Raw genomic sequence first — 22,142 nt, forward strand, 5'->3', positions numbered from 1 at the left:
TATTAATTCATGTATTTTTTTTATCCTCCCATGGATTAGTTTTTATCTTAACCCCGGAATATCTTAACTCAGAATTCTTGATGCATTTACCCACTAGAATCAAGTCCCCTCAGTCACCCTGCTTTTCATTGTCGAAAACTCTTGTACCATATTAAGGACAAACTCTATCGATACTCTTATATTCTCAAAGTCAATGGATAATTCAGTACATGTTGAATACAATGACATTTTAGTTATTCATAAACTTCCTTCATAAACTGCCTTTCAGCATAGAGATGAAAACTTAATTTAACTAAATGTTTCCATATAGCCTGGCTCACGTAGCAGAACAAGAATATACAACACAGTGAAAATTCCTTTCGAAAAATAATTTTTTAGCTAAGTTGGACACTATCCAATAGAGCTCACAGTTTTTGATACAAGAACTCTTAGATAAGTTGAGATTCATTATGTTTTACAACATGAATTATCAACCGACCCCAACTACAACTAAATGTATCACTTCCAATTATAATAACAATTGCCCAAATCTGTGCTGTTAATAAAATATCTTTATTTGTATGGTAAAGTGGCAATATCTATTTACCGCTGAATTTTATCTGGGTAATTTTAAAAGTACAGGAGTCTTAATATATGAGTTCACAATGTTTGGGAAAAAAAAGGAATGAATCTTTATTGAGACTTGACCTTGAGCCAGGAACTCTTTTAGGCTTTATTTCTCCCACTTAATATCCACAGTACAGCCTTTAAGTATTACTGCCATATGTTGCTCATGAAGAAACCTCAGCTCAGAAAGTTTGAACACCTTGTTCAAGGTTACACCATAAACGGGTGACAGAAACTATATTTAACTCTAGGTATGTCTTGTTCTAAAACCAGCCTTCTTTGTATAAGAAAGTTTTGTTCAAAATATCTTTTAAAAAATAGTTTCCTATGAAATGAAGAATTATGCTTTGAGGAGATTATTTCATATTATATGGAAATTATTTTTTAAAGGTAAACTAATAAATATTATTGAATAAAAATTATATTTACCCTAAGGTAGCATGGAATAGACACTTCCCTCTACGGGATTATGTAAAACATTTCATACAAAGTAAACAAATGCTGAAAAGTGATCTTTCTTGGGGCCAGCCTGGTGGCATAGTGGTTAAAGTTCAGCATGCTCCACTTTGGCAGCCCAGGTTCATGGGTTCGGATCCCGAGTACAGACCTACACCACTCGTCAGCCATGCTGTGGTGGCAACACACATACAAAGTAGAGGATGATTGGCACAGATGTTAGCTCAGGGTGAGTCTTCCTCAGAAAAAAAAAAAAAAAGTGATCATTCTCAGTGTTCTCCCAAACTTGCCAACTTACAATTGCTAAGTGCATATTTTATTACATTAAAGATGGTGAACTTCCAACCCGCCTTTCTTTTCCTCTGGAAAATCAACTGAACCACTGTGCCAACAAGCACTTTCTACACTGTCAGGAGGAGCCATCAGAGGTGTGGTATACAGAAATTGGATTCCTTTCCTGAGCATCACAGTGAAGAATGAGAGAGAAAAGGCAAGTTGGTAACATTTGTGCTTCTGTAAGGACATGTCAGCCCTCTCAGACAGCAAATGGCCAAGTTCATTGAGTGTGCTGGGAGTTTATCCACTAGAACTGACACTCAATCTGAGCTAAATTTATCAACTCTACTGCACGTTCAATTTACTTTACCTTCTGCATATCACTCTGTCACCCTGCATGATGACATTAAGTGTAGACTTACAGAGAAAATAATGTCTGTTTCTGAAATGTTTAAGTGAAACACCACTATATTTCTAAACAAGTGAAAACAAGCACCTTGGTAGAGAAATGGCATAATAATAGACCTACAGGAGGTTTATTTTGCGATTTTCAAGAGAATTGACAATTTGAATGTCACAATTCTAAATTCAAAATCTCTTTCTTGTTAGAAAAATTCCATGAATCCCTCTCCTGAGAAATCTGGAAGAGACTGCAGACCATTCTTTGGATGCATGTTATTGATCCATAACCAAATGTACTGACCTTTGCACAATGAAAGACACAATAATTTTGATGGGGAAAGGAGACAGGAAAGGAATGGATGAGAACTTGTGCTCTAGTCATATAAATCTGGGCTCAAGTTCTGGCTTTGCCTGTTACAAGCTACATGAACTTGAGAAAAGTATTTTCAAAGCTTCAGCTCTTATATCTGTAAAACGGGGATAATAAACACGTATTACAAGAACAAGGTTGTTAAAGGGCTGAAATGATAGAATGCACTCAAAGCTAAGTTTTCATAAGGCATTCAAAAAGAAATTGCTCAACAAATGTTGACTCTCATTATCTGTATTGGTTGGTTCAGACTCTCATCGTCTCTCTTGGAGAATTGCCTCCTTCAGTCCATCCATCCTAAACACTCAGCCAAGCCTTTGTGATCATGTCATCCTCCTGTTTATTCACCTCTTATAATGACTCACTATTTACACATAGAGTTTTTCGAACTCTAGGTCCAGATCCACTAATGGGTCATAAAATCAATTTAATGATGAGTCAGGATCAGACTTAAAAATAAAAGAAGAAAGAATGGAATGGAATAAACCAGACACTATTAGAGCACATCACACTTGGTAAAGGTAAAGATTATTTTTGAAAGCTCTTATTACAGAGGTGTGTGTGTGTATGTATGCTGTATTATAATGTAAAATATATTTTCTTATTTGGTGATAATCAAAAACATCTGAGAAGTCCTGGACAGGATGTCACCCAAATTTGGAGTTCTACTACTCATGTGGCCACCAGCATTGGTCACTCTACGTTCATGATCCAGTGAAAAGGAAGTGAACATCATGCATTTTGCCTCCTTTTTACTTCTGAAGTGGGATAAGTAGTTTAGTATGATGGGAACTGGAGTATAATAAGACTCTGATTGTATAAGTTGGTGAGTTTATTGCCTAAATTTACTGGCTCATTAATAGACACACATATAATTTAGGCTTCAGATGGTAATAGTACCATATCATGACCCTTCCCACTCCATCCCCACAGAGAAATGAATAACATTTAATCATTGCTGAATATATTAATCAAGAATAGCACAAAAATAGGAATTTAAAAATTTCTGTTGCTTGGAATTTTTTGTAAATATTACGGAATAATGATTTTCCATTTGTTGGATGAAAATATGTCTCTGCAGAGATGCATTTTCAAAGGAAAACATTTCCAACACAAATCCATGCATCCACCTTGTAAATAAACCATGAACATGTGATACAAAGAATGCAAACAGGGCATCTGGTATAAAAATATAACTCCCCTGAGATAACTGAGAAGTCTCCACTTTACATTCAGATAGTAACTCAAGCATGATGAGAGTAGTCTTTGGGGAAGGATGAGAAGAAAGAGGAACAAATATGTTAAAATCAATGTGTGCATCCCTCCTCAGATCACAGTGTTCTTAGTTTCAAAGATCTTCATTGTCTTTCCTTCTCTGTAATTTTAGAGAAATCAGGGTAACTTTGAGGATTATTCACAACACTAGGAATTGTCCTAAATTAGGCCCTTAACTAAAAATCTGTAACTGCTCTAATTCTAACTAGTAAAAAAGAACCCAACTGCAAAGTCAGACTCATGTACACGCTTATGGTTTTTTCTTTTCCTTTTTGAAGATATTCCCCTTTGAAGCCCCTGGAACAACCAAAAGTGATTTTTAATGCATAGCCATCATCTTTAAAAACTGAGTTTACAAATCAAGCATTGTGAAAATTTATAAGCACGTTCACCATAAGACTGTACAGCAGAGTTAAGAGCCAGGATTTTAGAATTTGATAAATTTGAACTTAGAAAGTCTGACTTCAAATGCCAACTCAACTATTTTCCAGCTTTGTGACTTTGGGAAATTGCTTTGGCTTTCAGTATCCCCATGGGTAAAATTAAGAGAACAATATCTGCTTGATAGAGTAGAAGTGATGCTTAAATAAGGCAATATATATAAAACAGTCATACCAGGACTTGACATATAATAAATGATCAATAACTGGTAGCTATTAAGGGTGAGAATCGTCATAAACAAGTCCTAGGAACTAGCTGCTTGGTACAATACCAGGATTATATACTTGGCCTTCCATAAAATAAATTACATTAAATTAAATTTGCTTAAATTATATTAAGCAAAACATCTTAACATCATTTAAAATTATGATGTATTATTTTAATGCAATTTTAATATGAATTTATGTTTAAAGGACAAATGTCCATAGCTGAAATACTGAACAAAGCCCACTATGAAAATGCCTTTAGTTTACCCACTTCTTCTGTGTTTCAAGAGGGAAAGAAATGAGGAAGAAATAGAATGAGTAGACGATTTGACTTGATGAACTCAAGAGAAATAGAGATTGTGCTGTCATGACACTGAAGAGTTCCTCACATGTAGAGAGAATAAAAACTAGTTTATTGAATGAGGACTCTTAGAAATATTTCATTGTAAGATTATTTTTGTGGAGTTAAATTTCTATTCTTTTCCAGAATTTGCCCATTTAAAAACACAAATATGTCTCATTCATCCTCTTATCACCATGATGCCTGGCAGATAGCTGGCACTCATTGGGTTTGTATTGAATGATATTGGTATATGATTTATACAAACAATTAAACAAGGGTTTACTGCTCCGCAATCTGCCTAGCCCATGCTTAGTGGGCAGTTGGAGGGCAAATCATTTCTCTCATTTTTATTTTCTTTTCCCCCATTACCACTTATACTGTAGTGAGAATAAAGATAAATGAGTGTATTTTTCCTCCAAGGATGTTTAGATCTTAGGCCTACAACGTTTGTTTCCCTTTAAAAAATAGAATCAATTTTGGAAGATATAATCAGTGTTAAATTTGTTTAATTCATAGAGGGCTACTCATGTCAACCTGAATTATGTCATGCATTTATGCAAAATTACTCTAATCATGAAGAATTTATATGCCATAATAGAATCTGCCTTCAAGAAACTTAAAATCCAAATCAATATACACACACTAAGAGATTCTAGTAAAATGACAAGGCAGACTATGATAAAGTGAAAATTTGGGTAATTTAGACAGTACATTGCCTGAATTAATAATAAGTACCATTTACTGAGCATCTACCATTATTACTGATCTTCAAAATAACCAATTAGCAGGCCTTCTCCCTGACTTAGAGAGAGCAAGGCTCAGGCTTGGAGACTGTGCCTTGCTCCAGGCCACACAACTAGTGAGGGGCAAATTCTAGATTCAATCTTAGGTCTGTCAGCCTTCAAAGCTTGATTTCTTTCCACTACACTTCACTGCTGGTATAACAAGTTGGAAGGAACAAAAGAAAAAGAAAGATTGATAGTGATGAGAGAGGTAGGAATTTGAAGGAAAGATGAAGTAATAAATTGAAGGGATTTGAACTTTTGTAGAAAAGCAAGATATATTACCTTCTCCAAGCAAGTCTGACCATTTCCCATGATTCACTGAGTTTCATTTTATTTCATTTTTAAGAAGAAAACAAACCAGACTAGAGAAGGCAAGTGGCCCAAGGGCAGAAATAGCCATTGAACAAAAACTTAGAGAGAATCCTTACAATAAGCACAGGACTTGGCAAATATAGGTGCTTCATAAATATTCCTGGAATACACAACAGTAGTAGCAAACATGCATTGAGTGCTTACAATGTACCAGGCACTGGCTAAGTATTCTGCATGTATTAATTGGTATATTTCTCATGACCATGCTACAAGGTACTATTTTCATCTCCGCCCTTTGTGAGAGATGAGGAAAATGACACTCGGAGAGCGTATGCTACATGCTCTCGTCCCAAGTTAGTGAAGAACTGGCCTGACCCAGGAACTCTAGCTTCAGATCCCCAGATCCTACCCACTAGACTTCACTGAATGAACACAATAATCAGGGCTTTCTTAGCTTATTCCAATTACTTATAAAACAAACTTTTTGCTGTAAAAGTTTACCATCATAACATAAATTGCTTTTATAAAATAAAATAAACACCACTTATACAATTGAAATGAAGTTGAAACAAAGGAAAGGAATTGTAATATATTTCACTGTATCATAAGAATAAGAACCATTGATCCTGGCAGATCTGAAACTACTTTTTTGCTCTTTGAACACCATGCAGAAAGGTTGTCAGGAAAAGTGGAAAATACGCTTGAAAAATCATCAGTACATATATATGACAGGAAGCATTTCCAATGACAACACCTGTGCTTGAATGTAAAATAAAAGTATTAGTGTATAAAGTCCATTATTCCAGAAATCATAAAATGAACTTCCAAGACGCTTAATTTATTGACTGTTATTTTTATGAAATGAGGGTGTTGGAGGGAAACCAAACTTTGAGATAATGGAATAGAAACACATAAAAAAGAAATATGGGTAATAATTGTCAGTTTGAAAGACGGCAATGGACCATCATTATGATTAAATTGAATGATTACCAAGGAATACTCATTGATAAAATTAACATTTACCTAAAAAGAGAGTCTCCATCTTTTTGGTGAAGGAAGAGAAACTGCTTTTTAATTTATGAATACACCCCTAATCCATGGGGGATATGTTCCAAGACCCCCAGTGGATGCCTGAAACCACAGATAGTACCAAACCTTATATACCATGTTTTTTCCTACATGCATACCTATGATAAAGTCTACTTTATAAATTAGGCACAGTAAGAGATTAACAACAATAACTAGTAATACACTAGAACAATTATAACAATATACTGTAATAAAAGTTACTGTAGATCTTAGCAACCTCAGCATATGTTGTTTTTTCTTTCCTTATTAAGTTGAGAACTTTCACTTTTTCGCTTAAAGGAAGCACTTTATGGCTTCTCTTTGGCATATCAGAATTGCCAGCATCACCTTTTGCTTTGGGGCCGCTAGTGAGTAAAATAAGAGTTGCTTGAATGCAAGCACTGTGATGCCATAACAGTCGATCTGATAACGACAGAGCTACTAAGTGACTAAGGGGTGGGTAGTGTATATAGGGTGGATCCACTGGACAAAGGGATGATTCACGCCCAGGGTGGGATGGAGTGCTACAGCATGAGATTTCATCATGCTACTCAGAATGGGGCGTAATTTAAAACATACGAATTGTTTATTTCTGGAATTTTCTATTTAATATTTTCAGACCACAGTTGACCACGGGTAACTGAAACAGGATAATGACACTGTGGATAAGAGAGGACTACTGTAATAACAGCATTGATTAAAGATAATGCACATTTGTGGGTGTAAGCATTCACCCACATTGTGTCATTTAATTTTTTCAGCAATGAGGTAAGTATCAATGTCTCCATTGTATAAATGATGAGACCAAAATACAGAAATTAAGAATTTGACCTATTCTAGTAGCATCCTTAGTTTTCATTTATAGCATGTTTCTGATTGTTAATATTTATTTGTATAATTATTTATTTAAATACTTTATTCATTTTAAGACTTTATATTCTATGAAAAGAGGGATGATGAATTTTCTTTATCTCTATATATCCAATTTCTGGCTCAATATAGGTGCACAGAAAATGTGTTGATTAAATAAATGAATAAAATAGGTGATGCAAGAGTTCCAAAATCCATATACGTAAAACATTCCATGCTATTGGCTCTCCCAGTGTCTCACTTTGGTTGAGTATGAAGGAGACAGGTGTTAGGAACAGCATTGAGATCCTGGAACTGATAGGGAGAGACGAGGAAAAAGTCAAAAGAAGGTGTGACAGGAACTAATTAAAGGAGGACCAAAAAGCTTCAAGATACAAGATCTCCCTTTTGACACTAATCAACTTACTGGAGACTCTTAACAAAGAACAGAGAGAAGGAGTAACAAAACTAATAATGTGTAGCCTAAAGCATTAGCCACTTGGTCAACATTTCTTTATAATTGAAGAGAAAATACATTTAATTCCAAGTCTGTTTATAAAAATATGGTTCTCCTGATATTAAAATAATCCTTGGATTTTTTTCTAATATGGGAAAGAAAAAAAATGTAACCATCATTTATGTGTGTGGTATTTGGAATTCAAGCTACTTTTTAATTGGTATAAACCATCAAGTCTCATTATCTTAACATGGCAGTTCCACAAGGTAGGTTTAGCATCATTATTTATAAGAAAAAGAAAAAGCTGCATTTGAATTCTCGCTAGCTAGGAGTCAAATGGTATTCACTTACCAACAAAACCATCCTTATTCTCAAGTTGAAATTATTACCCTCTGTGATATTGTGATTTATAATAAGAAATATATATATTTGGTCTTTGTCCCTGTTTCTGGCACAGAGCTCCTAAAACCCTTGAAATTACCTAAATGATGAGAGCAATAATGGTGTCTTTTGTTACGTTAATGAAGTTACTTTGGGACTGCACCTAAGGATGGGGGCTGGTTGCCGGGAGAACCAACCAGCTGGTTAGAGGGTTGGAACTTTCAGTCCCACCCCCCTGACTTTGGGGGAGGAGAGAAGGGCTGGATGTTGATTCAATCACCAATGACCATTCATTTGATCAATCATGGCTATGTAATGAAGCCTCCATAAAACCCCACAAGAATGGGGTTCAGAGAGTGTCCAGGTTGGTGAATGTGTGGTGACTGGGGGGAGTGGCCCGCAGAGAGCATGGAAGCTCTGTGCCCCTTTCCCACACCTTGCCTTATGCATCTCTTCCATCTGACTGTTCCTGAGTTATATCCTTTTAAAATAGACTGGTAATCTACTAACTAAAATGGTTCTCTAAGTTCTGTGACCTGTTCTAGAAAATTAATAGAACCCAAGGAGGGTGTCATTGGAACCTTGAATCTACGGTCGGTTGGTTGGTCAGAAGCACAAGTGACAATCTGGATTGGTGTCTGAAGTGAGGGGTGGAGAGCAGTCTTGGAAGACTGAGTTCTTAACCTGTGGAATCTGATGCTATCTCTGAGTAGACACTGTCAAAATTGAGTTAAATTGTAGGACAGCAGCTGGTGTCCTAGAATTGCTTGGATGTGTTGGGAAAAATAGGCACACGTTGGAATGGGTATCAGAAATTTTACCCACCACGGACTGCTTTGTAGCTGCATTAAAGAATTAAGGCATTTATTCCAACTAAAGATGGCACAACATGGTTTGTCTACATGCTACATAGACTTAAATTTTTGAACAAGCCCTGGATCTAAGGACACTTGGGTTTGAAACCTTGTGCTATTGGTTATGAGTGACCTTGTAAATGCCACATAACCACTCTGGTCCTCAGTTTTCTCATGTAAAAATGGGATGATAATTCCTGACCCATCTCATGGGGCTACCAGAAGGAAAATAAATGAGATAAGGAATGTAAAAACAACACACAAACCATAAAGTGCACTTTTATTTTAACACCAACCAATTGCTCTTTCTTTGCGTCATTCCATCTTGCTCCTGTATCCAGGTGTCTTTTTTTTTTTTTTTTGATGAGGAAGATTGACCCTGAGCTAACATCCATTGCCAATCTTCCTCTTTTTGCTGAGGAAGATTAGCCCTGAACTAACATCTGTGCCCATCTTCGTCTATTTTGTGTATGAGATGCTGCCACAGAATGGCTTGATGAGTGGAGCGTAGGTCTGCGCCCAGGATCTGAACCAGCCAACCCTGGGCCACCGAAGCAGATTGCACAAGCTTAACCACTATGCAACTGGGCTGGCCCCCAAGGTGTCAATTTGAGGGCTAGAAAGACACTGACTTATCCTCAGTGGTGGTAGCAGACCCAACTGAGGAACTGGAGAGTTAAAACTTTGAGAAGTGCGGTGTTCCCTGCAAATAGAAACAACAAAAATCCACAACAGTAGTAATTGCTAACGTGTATTGAGTGCTTACTCTACATCAGAATTTTCTAAATCATTACGTATTATCTGTACTAAGACAAATTTATCTTGATGTTGTTCCAGCCATGGGATTAACTAGCACAGGAATGATCTAGAGCACCATTTTGCTTGGCATGCTCACGGCAACAAGGAACTCACTAGATGGAGAAAGTGCACAGAAGAATTAAGCATCAGGGTGTGAGGGAATCTCAGCAAGTATTAAGCACATGCTTTGTCCAAAGAGTGTTCATCTAACCCAATTAAATGTTTATGTGGGGGATTGGAATTGGCTACCCCAAAATGTGTCTCTTTGGCTTGATTATTTTTAAGGACAAAAGACTCTGAAAGAAACTTTGACCTTTTCCCTAACTGCTTAAAAGAATTTAAGATAGAAGGCTTGTCCCAGGAAGGAGCTATTACCATAGATAGCTCTAGGTATGATAAGCTAAGCCCATTTTTATCAAAGTTCTCTTTTGGGTCACATTTGTCTATAGATGGCCCAGCAAACATTTGTTTATCAAAGATTTGCTTTTCCATCTCCATGTAAATTGTCTTCCTCCCCTTTGAAGTCCCAAACCACTACCCCCAACATCCTCCTTTGTCTCTCGCTGAAGATGGTATTTAAGGTGGTGGCTTCACCCACTTTGGCAAATGACTCAGTTTTCCTGGGTTTCTCTCATGTATACATGTTATTAAACTTGGCTTGATTTTCTCTTGACATTCTATCTCATGTCAATTTAATTCTTAGACCAGTCAGAAGGATCCAGAGGGTAGAGGAATAATTCTTTCTCCCCTGCAGTTGCAAAACCAATATTTGAGCACCTTCAAGTATGGGGAAACTTATTAGTTTTTGAATCAGTTATGTTCCTTTTTTGTGTGTTTAACCATTAAAATGTCATTTTTTGTATTGTCTTGAAATCTAGCTTCCTGTTGCTTTCATTCATTGATTTTAGTTTTCCCTTTTGAGGCCAAATTGTACAAGTCAAATAATTATTCCTTGATGTAAAGATATCTAGTACATCTTAGCTAAGAGTTCTTTTCCTCATTACAGCAAACATACAAACAAACAAAATAATTATCTACATTATTTCTCTCTTCAGATGTAAAAAAAAATACAAGTAAAATAAATTTTATGTAGATAATTGTCAGTCTCTACCAATGAAATAAAAATTATTTATTGAGCATCTATTTAATTTTATGGAAATCTGAGACCCTTTCTATATACTGCGCTCCCAGTAGCCACATTTATTGACCATGTGTGCCTACTGTGCTATGAGTGGCAGGTAATTGCCATGTCAAAGGCAGGTTTGATGAGGGAAAGTCTCAAAAACTTTTAAATCCCATTAACTTGTCCCTGATCTGCCCTCTTTTTCTCATCATGGCAACCCTCACACCAAAGAAGAAATATTCTGAGGCTGATTAGTCATTAGAGCTTTGCCTCTTTCTTCTCTGATATTCTATGGTTTATAACAGCGACCAGATAGGGCAGGATTAGAACCTTAAGTGTCCCAACATCAGGCACTGTATTACCTAGGTTTCAATTATCATATGCTGGATACTTCTACTTTCTATATCTTTACTTCCAGGGAGCTGTGATCCTAAACCCAACCAATGGGGCCCTACACCTTAGCAGATTTACTCTAAAACAATCACCCAATAATGAAAGATATAATAAAAATACATTATATAATATTTGTCATTGAAATCTATCTTGTCTCTAGGAAATATTGTTGGATACCTAGCCAAGAATGAGGTTTTCTGCTTATGTGAATATTCCTATTTTTTGTTTGCATGTTATAGTATTTTTAATTAGTAATAGATCCCTGTGACATCAGGATTCTGCAATCATAACTTGGAATATTCCTCCACATTTAAATTCAGAAGCATGGCCAACTTGGTAGAAGTCATTTTTTTCATCCATACAGAAGCTATTGAGTATCTCCTCCTATGAGCCTGGTGCCATGCGAAGCACTGAGAATGGAGATAAAAGATGGTCTCCAATAGAACTAATGCACAATATATATATGTTGCATTCAGGGTTGCAAGGAAAGGGCAGTTAGGCAAGGATTCCAGAGAAGGTAAGAGCTGAGCTGAGTGTTGAAGGACAAAAATCATATGAGACATAGTCTAAACCACAATCTAATTGAGGAAACAAGAAATAAAATATTAATGAGAACGGGTTGAATTGGATAAGCAGATTGTAAATACTGTAAGCAAGCGAGATAAGTAACAAGAAGCTACACGTTAAGAAGTAGCCTCTTATCTGGGTTTTGAACTATGTATGAGGTTCGACCAGTCAGAGGACAGAAGGTAAATTATGTTCTCTTTAATTCTCTTCCATAATTCCTAATTATCTTCCTTCATGATTCTCTTAACATGTCAGTAATTACTTATTCAATATCTCTATCCCCCTCTAAGCTGTAAATTACGTGAGGGTAAGGGCCAAGTATGTTTTGTTCTCCTTTGCATTGCTGCCATGAGGAGCATAGTGCTTGTCAAAGAGCGCATGGTTGGTAAATATTTGTTAAATAGTTCAAGGATTAAATTAATGAACTGATTTCCTAAAGATGCTAAAAAATATAAGACATTTTATAAAATACTCATGGTTTGGTGAAGAGACATATAATATATATACATGTAATGCTATATAGATTAGAAATAAAACTTGGAGGAGCTGTAGGAATTAAGAAAGGATTAATCAGACAGTGGGAACAGATTACTATTTGCAGATCAGGCAAAATTTAGACTTTATACTGTCAAGATTTTTTGAGTATGCAAGTCATATGATGAAAAAGGTATATTAAGGGCTTTGTCAGGTCCTGTGTGCCAAATGAATTAAAGGGGGAGTGACTGGAGTCAGCTTGAAGAGCTAGACAGCTGGTGTCTTGCTCGCTCCAGCTGGAAAGGGAGGAAGCCCTATTCTGAAGTGTTTTCGGTGAGAGGAGGGAGGGAGGGAGCGGTTATCAGGAAACCAATTGTTTGTGAGTAGGACGGCAGAGACTTGATCCAGCAAGCAGGAATAGCTACCTAATTTGCTGGGCCCAGTGCAAAATGAAATTGCAGAGTCCCTGTTTTAAAAAGTATGAATAATTTCAAGACAGTGGCAGCAGAGCATTAAAATAATTGTGGTGCCCTTCTAAGCATGGGCACAGGCTGCACACCCATGAAGCCGGCCCTGTTGGCAAACCCTCCATATTAAGGAAGGAGGGAAAGAAGAAAGAAAAGAAGGAATGAAGGGAGGGAGGAAAACAAAAGAAAAGGTGTAGGGATTTTATTTAACCATATACTCAATTTGTGTTACACAGATAGACATAAATTCAAAACAACCTTAAATTATGTGATGTCATATCTTTGAAGCTCCACTGATATGTAATTCTAATAGGTTACTGCTGTCTTCAATGCACACTAGATGTTATTAGTTTATTATTTTGTAGAGAAGGGAACAACACAGCGTGTTTACACTACTGTATCAGTAAATCTACCTTTATAGAGAAAACTGGCCTCCACCCTTCCCTCGGAATCAGATCATTAACATTTTAAGCTACATAAATAGAAACAGTATCCAATAAAGGAAAATAAGTATCCCATTATCCCATTGAATATTGTTCAGCTCAGAACCACTGTGGCCATGTTACTAGAAATATTCTGCTACAAAACACATTGATTTGTCTTTAATTTCTTATTTTATTCTCACCAGTTTTCTTTAGACAAAAGGGAGATAATGATTGATTGAAGTTTTAAAAAGCCCAGGTAGCTTTGTTAGGGTTGATAATCACTATTAGGCAAAAAAAACCTTACATATATTGGCTTCTTTTGAATGGAGCTCTTAATAATTTTGTTCATGGTTGTTTGTATTCTAGGAATTCCTGAAAACAACCTCATCCCTGAATTCATCCTCATTATAAGGCACACGCTTATAACAAAGCTGCATATTCAATCTTCTATCTCATTAAAAAAGCTATCATTATAATTCCTCTAGCAAAGCAAATACGCAGGCTCAATTAATAATTTTCATTTCTGTTTAGGGATTCAACAAGAAAGAAATTATTTAAAGATAATTCTTTCTGGCTAACACGTAAGAAAAAACTTTTGGTGTTTGGGATGGGGAAGGAAGAAACAACAATCCATGGTTAGGGAGTCTCTTAGTTTCTCTTCAAAGAGACAATCTCTTGGTTGCATGGCACATGCACTGAAATGAGATGAAGAGGAAGGAAAAAACATATTACGATCTTCCAAGAGTTCTGAGCAATGATGTCCAATCACTTTCCAACTCCATTTTACCCCCTCTAAAATGCTTCATTGCATACACTCATCTTGCAATTTGAATAATTTTTGCTATTTTTATAAAGTGAAAAAAAGTGTCCCGCTGCCTCATAGGTATTGGGGCAAGGAATGGAGTGTTTGTATAAACACATCAGAACTGTAAAATTAAGAATGGAATTTTTAACTCACGCAGCCACTACTTGGCTGAATGCCCATGCTGGTTAACTTTACCTTAAAATTGCAGGAATTAAAAATGTGATGCATTTGTTATCAAAGGGCAAAAATAGAGTGGGAGCCTCCGGTGGTTTTGGGTCTGGTACGGAGCTCACGGGCTGACAACCCGTCAGTGTCCCATTTGTTTCTCGATCTTAATTAGAATTCTTGATTCACATGGTGCTGTCTGTACCACCCTTCCAGTAAGGTGTCCAGACCTGGCACAAATATGGCTCTCCTCGTCCTCATAAAATGATTCATTACATCCCCACTCTGTTATCTATTAGCACTGAAGTTTTTACACCAATCTCCCTGCCAGTTCATATTTCCACTCTCCTCACTGCCCCACAACACACTAAAACCAGCTGGTGCAAGTTTTCAAATCTGGCTTAAGAGGATATTTTCTTGACACATCAAGACAGACACATGCCTTAAGTGGAACTATGCCAAGACCTGAAACAGAGCAATTTGTCCAATTCTCCTAGTCGTATAGAGATTTTGAAAAATCTTGTTCCACAGCAGCACTAATGCCATGTCAACAAAGAGAAATAACACAAGGAATTGTCACTGAGTAAGCCATTACTGAGTCTGTTCTTCCTAGCTGAAGAATCTTTGTTTCTACTGCTTTGAAGGTAAAATAGGAAGCATTTGTGTCCAAAATAACTTTTAAAAATCTACCATCCAACAATTTGCTAATTTAGTACATCTTGGGGCCTATATGTGTGTGCTCAGGTTGAGGATAGGAAATGAGGCTTGTGGACCAGCTGAAAAGGAAATAACACAAGTAACTTAAAAGACATGATACCAAGTTTCTTGCAGTCTAAAGCAACTCAACAGGAATAAAGTGAAGAAAGAAAGGCAGTTTTATTTGTTGTGTGAATGGCACTGTGTTCTGTGCTTTATATGTACTGCCTCATGGAATCCTCAGAGCTACACCATGTGTTGGGGTGTTATGACACTATTTTAGAGATGTGGAAGTAAACAATTCAATATTTTCAAAATGAGATATCAGTCAAGATTGCAAGATAATTCAACCAACAACAACAAACAAGGAAAGATAGCATAACAGTTATGAGCACAGGCTTGGAAAACTTATTATTAACTACTTTATGACCTTGAGCAAGCCTTAATCTTCATGAGAACAACAATAGTAACAACTTGCAGCGCTGGTGGGTAGAGTATATAAAACTCAAAATGCTTAGTGCAGTACCTGGCACGGAGTGAGGCTTTAGTAAATGCAAACCAGCATTAGAAGCTATAATGTGGAGGATTATGCAGGAGAGTGCAGAAGGAGGAGGAAGAGGGAGACTAAAACGTAATCAATCAATCAATCAATCAGAGCAAAATAGGGGTGAATATTTAATTTGATCTCAGGAAGGAAAAATGCTACCTAAGCTTAAAAGTAATGGAAGAAATCACAAGAGATTTAAAAAATCAATAGAACTGTCTGCATAAAAATATAAAATTTCTGCACATAAGAACAAACCATAAACAGAATTAAAAGGCATGTCAATTGCAATTATTGGTACCAATTATTTGGAGAAGAGGAAAGGAGAATAATCAGTGCCATTTCTCCTCTCAGGCTGCTTAGCATTTATTTGGAAATTGGGACCACATTCACATAAAATAATTTATAATTATAGAACATCATAAATATGCAAATATTAGGAGGAAAACAAAAATCCTTGTTTGTCCCACATGACTAGGGTTTATGAGGTCAGAGCAAGGTCTTACATTTGGAGTTCTTCCTCCTCTCTCCTATTCTGAGACTGGTTGGACACTTTTTAAATGTTATGGAAAACATTCCTGCATTTTCCGAAGACTTGGGCTTGAAAATGCCTAAGGTCGCAGGCCTATGATTACATCTGTCTCTTTTTATCTCACTTGAGGTCATAGTACATTAGAGCACAAATGCACAATTCCAAATGTCCCTAGGGCAAGGCAATATTAATAACAAGTGGACTGCTTTCACTAATATACTTTAAAATTCTTCAATGCATTTTTGCCTGCACTACACTTTGTGCTTTTTAAACAGTTTCTAAATTTACAGTTTGGTCTACTTGTCAGTTCCTTATAAATGGTAAACAATTTATAGTCTTCTGGTTCCTTGTTGAATTATATTCATATCTAGGTCTTCGTTACTTTCCCATTTCTGAATTTGTTTTGTTCCCTTAGCTCTGACTTATGAAGCAAGCTCTCATATATGGACAAGTTTACTATTTTAAGAAAAAAAAATACATATATACATATATATCAATGCCTCAGTTTAATTAAAAGAATTTTGTTATCAATAACATTCAAACTTAAACAGTCCACATACTGTGAGCTAAAAAGCTTCCATAGCAGCATATCTCTCAGTGTACAGACTACGGGTACAGGTTCAGAATAAGGATGAACTTGACCATGAACCTGCCATGTGGCTGATGTGTTTCCTTGAGCTCAGCCATTGAATGATAAGACATCATCTTAATCTTGAATTAAAGTATAAATCATAGTTGTAAAAAGTTTCCCATAATATAATGACTGTACTGATAACTCTGCAAATCACTTGGTAAACTAACAGTAAGTGTTTAAAAATCTGGACTAGTGCTATAAGCATAGTGCCTATAGATTAGTGGTGCTCAATGTTGGATGCTACTAGCATCTCTTGGGAAACTTTTAAAACACTACCCATGTTCTGGTTGTAAACCACTTCTAGTGGGTGGCTAGTGTTGAGAATCAGTAACCTGTTATATGAAAGGAAAAGGGCCAATTTGACAAGGTAAATACTATATATCCTTGACACTCTGACTTAATCACCAACCACAAAGGGCGTTGGTATGAACTGTGTTGCAAAAGCCATGAGATTCTCTTTGACTGAAAGGAAGTTGCAACAGAAATAGTGAATTTGTGTTCTTGGAAACTGTGGGAATACTTGGTCCAGATGGACATATTGGCAAAATCTTTGTATACTGTATCACCATGATCACTATGTTAATACTTCATTCCCTGCTAAGTATCCCATATCCCACATGCTTGGCACACTTTCGACTCTTAAGAAAAAAGGAGCTTGCACTTCTCTCTCTTTCACCTCACATGACAGGGGGATAAGAAATCTTTGGGGAACTCAGATGGGGTACAGGTTGAGTTTGGGGGAAGATGAAAAGGTACATCTTAGCTTCCTTCTTTCTTAGAGTAACAATAAATGCTCTCATCTAAAAGTTCTTTCCCTATTCCTAATTTCTCCCTGGAGTATCATGTCACTGGAGCCTCATTGACTCAGAATAATTTGATATGCCCTGTTCCGTAATGAGTTGGCTGCTACCATGATAATCATTGCATAAATACCTAATGAAATGAGAACTGTCTGTCTCCTCCATCCCCAGGAAGGATTGTTGCTTCTCAGCCAAGAGAATATCCTGGAGGAAACTGCCCAGACGAGTGCCTTCTGCAAGAGTTCATGTTAATAAAGTTTTAAACTAAGGACATTTTTTCACAATCTCAAGAATTATGGCATCAACAAGGATGCTTGCTTTCACCTAACATCCTTCTGATGAAATACTCATTAGCTATCTCCTTCAGGCTTATCATTTTTAAGACTACCTCACCAATTAGATAACTGGAATAAAATTGAAGTTTAAATGCAGAAAAATATATCTATAGTAAAGCAGAAATTGGAGTCCACTTTTTCTGGTCAAGAGCTCCCTGCTGAATATTTTTCTATTCAGCAAGTGTGGCAACTGTCAGATTTCTTCTAAAAGACTAGTTCTCTAAAATAGAGACAAGTTGAAATGTGCTATTTCACATGTGCTATATCAGATGTCTTTAGTTGCACACCACAGAAACAGACTGGCCCCTTAAATAGAAAATAAATTGATTGCTTGGATTTCTTATAGTACATTGGCCTGATGGGAAGACCAGCTTGTAAACAAAAGGTAAGAATCAAGGCAAGGATAGGAGTTGAAGTACCATGAAGCACTCAATAAACTTGTCAGAATGCCACAGCTGGAATAAAAGGGCTCCAAGTATTTTCTCCCTCTCACTTCTTGGTGGCAAGTTGACTGTAGTGGTTCTAACCTTAATTGTCCCAGTTTAAGTTCAGCAGGAAAGACAACCTGTTGTTTTCTGACAAGATCAATGTAAATTTGATCATATGTCATTGGCTCTAAGAGTCAAGTGCCTAACCCTGAAGCCATCACTGTGACCAGAGGATGCAATCCTCTGATTGGCCGGGCCTCACTTTTGCTCACACCTGGGATAAGGGAAGGGACAGAATCAAATCCATCTGCAACTTAGAGTCTGAGAGCTGAGAAGGGATGGTGCTCCAGAGAAAGTGTTCAGAGTACTATAACAAAAGAAAAGCAAATAAATGCTAGGAAGCCAAACAAATAAATGTGCACCATCCCTCAAAAGATAGTCTCCACAAACGTTTGGAAGTAGAATCTAAAGATAAAGAAGGGCAAATGAGCATATGAAAAGATATTCCACATCGTATGTCATTAGAGAATTACTAATTAAAACAAAAACGAGATGACACTACAAACCAATTAATGGCCAAAGTCCAAAACACTGACACCACCAAACATTGGCAAGGATGTGGAGCAACAGGAACTCACATTCATTACTGGTGTGAATGTAAAATGGTACAGCCACTTTGGAGGACAGTTTGGTAGTTTCTTATGAAACTAAACTTACTCTTACCATACGATCCAGTGAATTGAAATCTTACGTCCACACAAAAACCTGCACCTGGACGTTTATAGCAGCTTTATTCATTGCTGCCCAAATTTGGAAGCAACCAAGATGTTGTTTAGCATGTGGATGGATAAATAAACTGTGCTACATCCAGACAATGGGATATTATTCAGAGTTAAAAATAAATGAGTTATCATGTCATGAAAAGACATGAAGGAAACAAATGCATATTACTAAGTAAAAGAAGCCATTCTGAAAAGACCACTGTGATTTCAACTGTATAACATTCTGGAAAAGGCAAAACTGTGGAGACAGTAAAAAGATCAGTGGTTGTCAGGGATGGGGGTAGAGGGAAAGAGATATGAATAGATGAAACACAGAGGATTTTTAGGGTAGTGAAAATATGCTGTTTGATACTATAATGATGGACACATGTCGTTATACATTTGTCCAAATCCACAGAATGTACAATGCCAAGAGTGAACTGTAATGTAAACTATGGACTTTGAGTGATTATGATGTGTCAATGTAGGTTCACCAATTGTAACCAATGTACCACTATGATGTGGGATGTTGATAGTGGGAGAAGTTGTCTATGTGTGAAGGGACAGGATATATGAAAACTCTCGGTACCTTCCTCTCAATTTTGCTGTGAACCTAAATCTGCTCTAAAAAATAAAGTTTATTAAAAACATAAAATGAAGTTCCCAGCAATCAATATTCCTGACTTCCTTCCTGCCCTTCTCATTAGAACCAGGGACCCTGGTAGACCATAAGGAGCCAAGGCTTTGAAATTAATGTTGGGTTTCAATTCTGCCAACCACATTTTCCTAGCTGTATGACTTTGAGTAAAATGCCTACCCTCCAAAATCTGGGATAAAATGTGATAAACCACGTAAACCACATAGATAATTGTCCAGTAATCATAAAAAACAGTTACTGAGCACTAACTATATGCCAGCAACTGAAACAAGCACTTTATAGACATATAATAACTCATTTGCCAGTCACTTAACCCTTTAAGATAGGTAATATTATTCCCCCAGTTTTAGAGAGAAATAAACTGAGGCAGAAAGAGATTAAGCAAATTGCATAAGGTAACATGGCTAATAAGCACGAAATTTGGAATATGAACCCAGATAGTCTAGATCTAGAAGCTTTATTTTTCCCAACATACTAAACTGCCTTTATGCACCATATTCGTACAGAGTAGAGTTTACAACTCTTAATTTCCTTTTCTCCTTCCATCTAGTTTCCATTGGATAATAAGTGTTCCACCAACTACATGGTAGCTTTTCAAGTTTACAAGTAAGTAAGTGGGGAAACGGTAAGGTAGTATTATGAATTCTAGATTCCGAATAACTTTGTTTTGTTCTGGTTGTAAATTTGAATAGATTTTGGTTTTTGAGTAAGAGATGTGTAACGCAGCTAATGTATCTGAGATTGATATTGGACCAGTATTTCAATTCCTACTTAATTCTTCCGATCACTACCTCTCTACTCATCTTCTTTTTCAGAAGTAAGAAGAGAAGAGTAAAAATAATGTCTAATTCAGGCTTTTGGTATGAGACAATTTTAGACTTTGAAGGGTAATTCATTTACGGAACAAAAGAGTCAAGTGAAACTGAACAAGAACACAAAACGAAATAACATTTAACATTAATCTGAAAGTAATAAATATTCAGAGGAGGAACTTTAGCTTCAATTACTGAAAAAAATACCATTGCTCCTCTATTCTGTTCAAAGATGCTGGTTTACGCAACAGATTTATTCCTGAGTCAAGTATATCAAATGTTGGTTAACAATATTCACTCTCTGAGTTTTCTGTTTAGGTAAAGTGAAATCATTTTTAAAAGCAGTTAATTCTTTTGTAAAGCCCAGAGGTTTTTTGTTATTGCTTTATTTTTCAATTTTCTAACTGTTGTATATACCGTCCTTCAACTGCTGAGTTCTCAAAGATAAAGCACGCCTCCTTCCTTTCATCCTTCCTCCTTTCTTTCACATTTATTGAGCACCTACTGTGAAGAGAATCTAGGCCTTGTGGGAGATATAAAGATGAATAAGATATGGTTCTTAAAAGATCAGAAATGAAGCTAAACACAATTAACAAGGGAGTTTACTCAATGGAGAAATGACTAACCAATCTGCTCACTGAAGATTAATTAGGTTACCCTTTACAACTAGGTGGGGTCATGCAACTAACTCTGGCTATCAAGCTGTGAGTGCAAGTAAGACCTGTCATTTCCAGGCCAAAGTATTTAAATGCTAGTGTAAGACTTTCCAGCAAACTCTTTCTTGTCTAGATGCCTGAAGAAGCCATATGTTCTAAATTGTGCTGTTTCGAAACGAGGAAGGAGTCATCAGCCTCGCTTGACAGGTGACTGTGTGGAATTCAGCTCCACAATGACCAGTGCTGGATACAGGCCATGAATGAGAATTGAACCTTTGTTGCCTGAAAGAACTGAAACTTCAGGATAATTTGGGGAGCAGCATGGTCTATCCTCTTCTGACTAATATATTCACAATGTGGGCTAGAGAACACAGGAAGTAATAACATTTATGTAGATCGTACTATGGGCCCAGAACTATTTTAAACATTTACAGCATACCACCTCGTTTTACTCTCACAACAATCCAGTGAAGTAGGTACTATTATTATTTCCACTTTACAGATGCACAAATTGAGGCACAAGCAGGTAATCTTGCTCACAAATATATAATAAAATGTTGGACCTGGGAATTAAACCTAGTTCATCTGGCTCCAAGGTTCACAACTTTAACAATAATGCAATAAAAAAATGGTGTGCAATTGCACAAACACTTATTGGAAGTAGATTGGCTCAAGGTTTCCATTTGGAATATTTGTGCTACCTATTCCCTTGAAAAATATTTATTGAGAACCTACTATGTCCTGACCACTGCGTTCAGTGATGATTCTCAATCTTGTCCTGGGTGGTCAATAACAGAATCCCCAGGAGCCCATGGGGAATGTGACAGAGCAGCTTCAGGGGCCACTTGAAATCTGCTTTCCAGAGCATCTTGTGCTAAAGCACCAAGGAGGTACCCCAGATTGCCAGCTCAATAAATCCCCAAATATAACACTTTTATTAGAAGATAGCTAGAGTTTGTCCTTTCGTAATACTGATCTGTTGTTTCAT

Source organism: Ceratotherium simum, chromosome 8 (genome assembly GCF_057802395.1).
Source record: "Ceratotherium simum simum isolate JZ-2026a chromosome 8, ASM5780239v1, whole genome shotgun sequence".
In the NCBI taxonomy this organism is placed as follows: domain Eukaryota; kingdom Metazoa; phylum Chordata; class Mammalia; order Perissodactyla; family Rhinocerotidae; genus Ceratotherium; species Ceratotherium simum.